We start from the raw sequence: 6,647 nt of genomic DNA, 5'->3' as shown, positions 1-6,647 counted from the left end.
CCACCGATTGATTTAGCCACCGGACTTTGACTAGCTTAGTCACTTTATTCCGGAGCCTACGCTCTTGCCTGTCTAGGATTTGGACTGGTTTTTCCTCGTAAGACAAGTCTGGAGTCAGCTGCAACGGCTCATAACTCAGAATGTGCGAAGGATTAGCCAGATATTTCCTCAGTATCGAGACATGGAACACATTGTGCACCCCGGCCAGATTCGGCGGAAGGGCAACACGATAGGCTAATGTCCCAACTCTGTCCAAAATTTCGAACGGTCCAATAAATCTCGGACTCAGCTTGCCTCTCTTCCCAAATCTCATCACCCCTTCATAGGTGCTATCTTGACGAAAACGTGATCACCAACGGCAAATTCGAGATCTCTCCTCCTCTTATCAGCATAACTCTTCTGATGGCTTTGGGCAGTCTTCATTCTGTCACGAATCTTGACCACCACGTCTGCAGTCTGCTGAACTATCTCTGGACCAAGTTCTGCTCTCTCACCAACTTCATCCCAATGAACTGGTGATCTGCACTTCCTCCCATACAACGCCTCATAGGGAGCCATACCAATTGATGATTGGAAGCTGTTGTTGTATGTGAACTCCACTAGAGGTAGTCTAGACTACCATGTTCCTTGAAAATCAATCATGCAGGCTCTCAGCAAATCCTCTTAAATCTGAATCACTCGCTCAGACTGACCATCTGTCTGCGGGTGAAAAGCTGTACTGAAAAGCAACTTCATTCCCATGGCTGCATGTAAGCTCTTCCAGAAGGACGATGTGAATCTCGGGTCCCTGTCGGACACAATTGAAACTGGGAATCCATGTAGACGGACTATCTCTTTGATATAAAGCTCCGCATACTGCGTCATGGAGAAAGTCGTCTTCACTGGTAGAAAATGCGCTGACTTAGTGAGTCGGTCCAATATAACCCAAATAGAATTCGATCCTCTGACTGACCTCGGCAACCCAACCACAAAATCCATAGTAATGTTCTCCCATTTCCACTCTGGGATAGGAAGTGGCTTAAGCATTCCTGCTGGCCTCTGATGCTCTGCCTTCACCTGCTGACAATTGAGGCATTCTGACACAAATCGGCGGATGTCCCTCTTCATCCCTGGCCACCAATACAAAATCTGGAGGTCCTTATACATCTTGGTACCTCCCGGATGGATAGAATACGGAGATGCGTGTGCCTCTGTCAAAATATCATGTCTGATCGATTCACCACTAGGCACCCACATTCTACCTCTGTATCTCACAATGCCGTCTGTTACTGTGTAAAGAACACTGCCCTTGGATTCATCTTTCAGTCTCCATTTCTGTAGCTGCTCATCTGAAGACTGTCATGCTCGGATACGGTCTAGCAAATCAGATTTGACTGTCAGATTAGACAGCCTAGGGGCTCTGCCCTCACGATAAATCTCTAGACCAAACATCTGAATCTCAGACTGAAGAGTTCTCTGCACTGACAACTGAGCTACAACTGCCACTTTCCTGCTCAATGCGTCTGCGACAACATTATCCTTTCCCGGATCGTAGCTAATTTCAGAGTCATAATCTTTCACAAATTCCAATTACCGTCTCTGTCTCATATTCAACTCTTTCTACGTGAAGAAATATTTGAGACTCTTATGATCGATGAAAATCTGGAATTTCTCGCCGTATAGGTAGTGTCTCCAAATTTTCAGTGCGAAGGCAACGGCGGCTAACTCCAGGTCGTGAGTAGGGTAATTCTTCTCGTGCACCTTCAACTGCCTGGAAGCATAAGCTATGACCCGACCCTGCTGCATCAATACTGCGCCTAACCCGAGCTTAGATGCATCAGTATATAATACGAAATCTCCTTGTCCTGACGGCATGGCTAGCACCGGCGCAGAAATAAGAGCTTGCTTCAACGTATCAAAGCTCTTCTGACACTCATCACACCACACGAATTTAGCATTCTTCTTGGTCAGGGAAGTGAGTGGCACTGCTATGGATGAAAATCCCCGAATGAACTTACGGTAGTAACCGGCTAAACCCAAAAAACTGCGGATTTCTGATGCATTCTTCGGCTCAACCCATTCCTTGACAGCTGCTAATTTCGCTAGATCCACCTCGATTCCACTGCTAGATACTATATGCCCCAAAAATGCAACTTTCTGCAGCCAAAACTCGCACTTACTAAACTTCGCAAACAACTTGCGACTCTGCAGGACCTGTAAGACTATCCTTAAGTGTTGGTTGTGCTCCTCATAGCTCTTCGAGTATATGAGAATGTCGTCAATAAACACGATGACGAACTGATCCAGGTAGGGCTGAAATACTCGGTTCATGAGGTCCATGAAAATAGCTGGAGCATTTGTCAGTCCGAACGGCATCACCAAGAACTCGTAATGCCCGTATCTGGTCCTGAAAGCTGTCTTGTGGACATCTGCATCCTTCACTTTCAGCTGATGGTACCCTGATCGAAGATCTATCTTAGAGAATACGGTAGCTCCCTGTAATTGGTCGAACAAGTCTTCCATTCTAGGCAACGGGTACTTATTCTTGATCGTTACCTTGTTCAGCTCACGGTAATCGATGCACAGTCTCATGCTCCCGTCTTTCTTTTTCACAAAAAGTACTGGTGCGCCCCACGGTGAGGAACTGGGGCGGATGAATTCCTTGTCGAGAAGCTCCTGGATCTGCTGCTTGAGTTCTAACATTTCAGCTGGAGCTAATCTGTACGGTGCCTTAGAGATTGGCACTGTGCCTGGCATGAGATCGATTGCAAACTCCACCTCTCTCTCTGGTGGAAGGCCAGTGACATCGTCATGAAAGACGTCTGGGAAGTCTCTGACTACTGGCACATCTGATAGCGATGGAGTGGGCATGTCGGGTGCTGCGATGATGCTGGCCAAGAAAGCCTGACACCCCTTAGAAATTAGTCTCCTCGCCTGCATGCACGAAATCATGCGAGGGAAACTCCTCCATCTAGCTGGCTCAAATAGGAACTGCTCCATGCCCAGCGGTCTGACCAACACTGATCTCTTCTGAAAATCGATCAGAACTCTGTTCTTAGTCAGCCAGTCCATTCCCAATATGATGTCGAATTCTGGTATTGGCAATAGGATTAAATCTGCATATACTAGGTGGCCATGCAGTTCTAGATCGATATCTCTGACCACACCGGTAGCTAACAGCTCTTCCCCTGATGGGACTGTCACTGAAAAGTTCACGTCTAGGCCAATGGACTTGAGGTCCAAATGATTAGCAAACGTCTCCGATATAAAGGAGTGAGTGGCTCCTGAATCTATCAGTGCCGTTGTTGCTAATCTCTTTATGAAAATGTTTCTGGTCAGTAGTGTAGTGTCTGGGTTCGTCTCCTGAGCATGCATGGCGAAAACTCTCCCTTGAGTCGGTTGCTTCCACTGCGGGCACTCCTTCAGCATGTGGTCGCTAGCTCCACACTTGAAGCACTTGCCTGATCCATATAAGCATTTCCCCGGGTGCTGGCGGTTGCATTTAGGACACACTGGGTAAGCAACGGGCTTCTGAGGCGCCCCCTGCTGCTGAATTGGACCCTTGCCCTTTGGTGGTCCATGATACGGCTTCTTCCCTGGCGGCCCCTGATACGGTTTCTTGAACTGGGGCCTCTGATGCTGCTGCTGCTGGTGTTGCGGCGCTTGATAGGGCCTCTTGCTCTGCCTGTCAGCCTCAATGTCTCTTTGGTCTTGCTCTGCCGCTAAAGCTCTAGATACTGCGACGGCATATGAAGTACGGCCGGCTACTCTCACATCACGGCGCAAGATCGGCCGCAGTCCATCCATGAAATGCCTCAGTTTTGCTTGGGCATCATTCGCAATGAGGGGTACGAAGTAACACCCTCTCTCAAACTTTCTGACAAAATCTGCCACACTACTGTCTCCCTGTCTCAGCGTCATAAATTCCCTGGTCAGGCGAGATCGTACTTCTTTAGTGAAGTACTTGGCGTAGAACACCTCTTTGAATCCGTTCCATGACAGAGTCCGCAAGTTTACTGCCACTGATGCACTCTCCCACCATAATCTAGCATCCCCTGACAGCAAGAATGTATCACATCTGACCCTGTCAGCGTCAGTCAGCTCCATAAAGTCAAATATTACCTCGATGGACTTGATCCATCCCTCAGCTACCATCGGGTCAGTAGTACTCGAAAACTCCTTCGGACTCATCCTCCTGAACCTCTCATATACTGCCTCTGGTCTAGGCCTCTCCTCGGGGCCTACAGCAGTCTGGTTCCTCGCAAATTGTGCGAAGAATTGCGTCATACCAGCAAGCATCTGCGCCTGCATATCTGGAGGTGGTGGTGGAGGATTGGCTCTTCCCTCATCTCGAGGCTCTCTGTCCTCCTCCCTAGCTTCTTGGTTAATCATACGTCTAGGAGGCATACTGTTCCAATGAATTACCCAACACGTAAACCCAACATGCATGAATATGATATAAATGACATACGATGCACGAAATTTGAACTTAAACATGAACATGCTGAAATCATGGCTCAATGCATTACCCAACACGTAAACCCAACTGTAAAGTACCTTACTTTTCATACTCAAAATTTTCGGAAAAATTTAAAATTTTCTTAAACATAAAATAACCTTCAAAGTCTGCCACAAAATATCCCAACCAAGTCCCCCATAAGACATGGTTGTTCAAAATACTTCAATATAATTTGCTTACAAAAGGTTTGCTCAAAGTGTTTCCTTCAAAACATGAAATCAGAGTAAATTAACATTTGCATAAAAACATAAACATTGCGGTCCTCGGGTTAGCCTCCCGTTCAGTCCAAGCCTGCCCCTTGGTCGCCACCTCCTGTCTCCTCATCAACATACTCACCTGCATCGATCAAGTCTAGTGAGTCTAAAGACTCAACACGTATAAACTGGGAAATCGCGAGTACTACATAATAAAACTGCATGCAATTTTAAAATAGAACATACATACTTAAACTTGAATTTGCGTACTAAAACTTGAACATACATACGTAACATAGAAGTGCCATACCGTGAAAACTTGTCATAAAGATACTGCATACTAGAACATACATAACTTCATCATTTTGCGTAGAGGCATGTTTCAAAGCAAGTGACCCATAACATAATAAATGCCTGATCAGACAAACCACAGTACTGGGCTGACAGGGACGTATCCACTGCCACATACATGAGATCCCCGTTCATAATTTAACAGGCTGGTTGGTCCCCGTTCATAATTTAACGCTTTCCAACCTCGATCTAACCCGTTCATAATTTAACAGGCGGATTGGTCCCTGTTCATAATTTAATGCTTTCCAATCCTAAACATAATTTGGTCACAAGACATTTAGCATACCTCAAAAACTTAAAATATTTACTTGCACGTCACACATACTTACTTGGTGTTGTGGGGTTCGTTGGGCCTCGATCGGGGCCCTTGCTGCACATACTGACCATGATTTAACATGCTTAACTCGCATAACTTAGACGTAAGTAATCATGCTCCCTTATGAGTTCAACCAATTCCTTAGGACGTTCTAAAGTTCCCATGACTCGACCTTGTAAATCATTGTACTAAACCTTGACCTCAAACCTCAAAGCATACCATAATTTTTTTTTTTCCAAAATATGAAGTACACGGACCCCGTGCCCAGGTCCGGCTCCGGGTCCGTGTAGGTACTGTAAAATGCGTGTGCAGAAAAAGGGGAGAAACAGACACCGTGCTTTGGTCCGTGTAGGGGTCCGTGTAGACTCTATAAAATGTGTCGGGCAGAAAGGAAGGGGCACGGACCCCGTGTCAGGGTCCGTCAAAAGGTCCGTGTAGACTCGGTAAACTGACACTTTGGAAAGAACAAATGCACGGACCCCGTGCTTGGGTCCGTGTGAGGGTCCGTGTACCTGCTGTGACCGCGAACTTACGAAGGTTTCTGTACATGTTATGCTATACACTCTAGACTCGCTTACCCGGGCTAAGAATCGACACCACGAGACCATCTTAGGCTACTATGTCCTTGAATCAAGCCTATACTATTGCCCAAAAACACCCACATGTCACAAGCAACCCAATAAACCCGTGACTGCGACTTTTGACAACAACACGATTTATGCGCTCATTCAATCTCTCAAGTGCCTAACGACACGAAACGAAACGAAACCACAATAATCATCTTAACAACATGCTAACCATACCTAGATGCAGCAACGATCGCCCGTCGATCCCCAACGAAGCCTGCAACATAGAAACTTCAAGAACACAATTTTCGTAAAAGTCGCAGTTTGAGCAGTCCCACGAAAAACGCCATAACCCACTCAATTTTCACCCAAAAATCTCGAATTTTATATCAAATCGAAGGTATCAAAAAGTTCTACAATTTTTTAGTTGAAAGTTTTCTCAAAATCTCGACTGAAAATTCGCAGTTTCAACCAGAAGAGTAAAACATGATTTTTGATTCCTAAAATGGTTTCAAAAGTGATCCCAACACAATTGCTCAAACTTCTGCACGTCGCACACATGATTTTACGCATAAATAATAACGCACGCATAATATGACATGATCGATGCATCAAGAACAGAATATACGTGCCTTTTGATATATATAAATACCGAACGACGTCACCGAAGCGGAGATAGAAGCGAGGTTGATCCGGGACGATTGTGCAACGATTTTCTTGCC

Source organism: Primulina tabacum, chromosome 14 (assembly GCF_025594145.1).
Source record: "Primulina tabacum isolate GXHZ01 chromosome 14, ASM2559414v2, whole genome shotgun sequence".
NCBI lineage: Eukaryota > Viridiplantae > Streptophyta > Magnoliopsida > Lamiales > Gesneriaceae > Primulina > Primulina tabacum.
Note: the sequence above shows the minus strand (reverse complement) of the source record.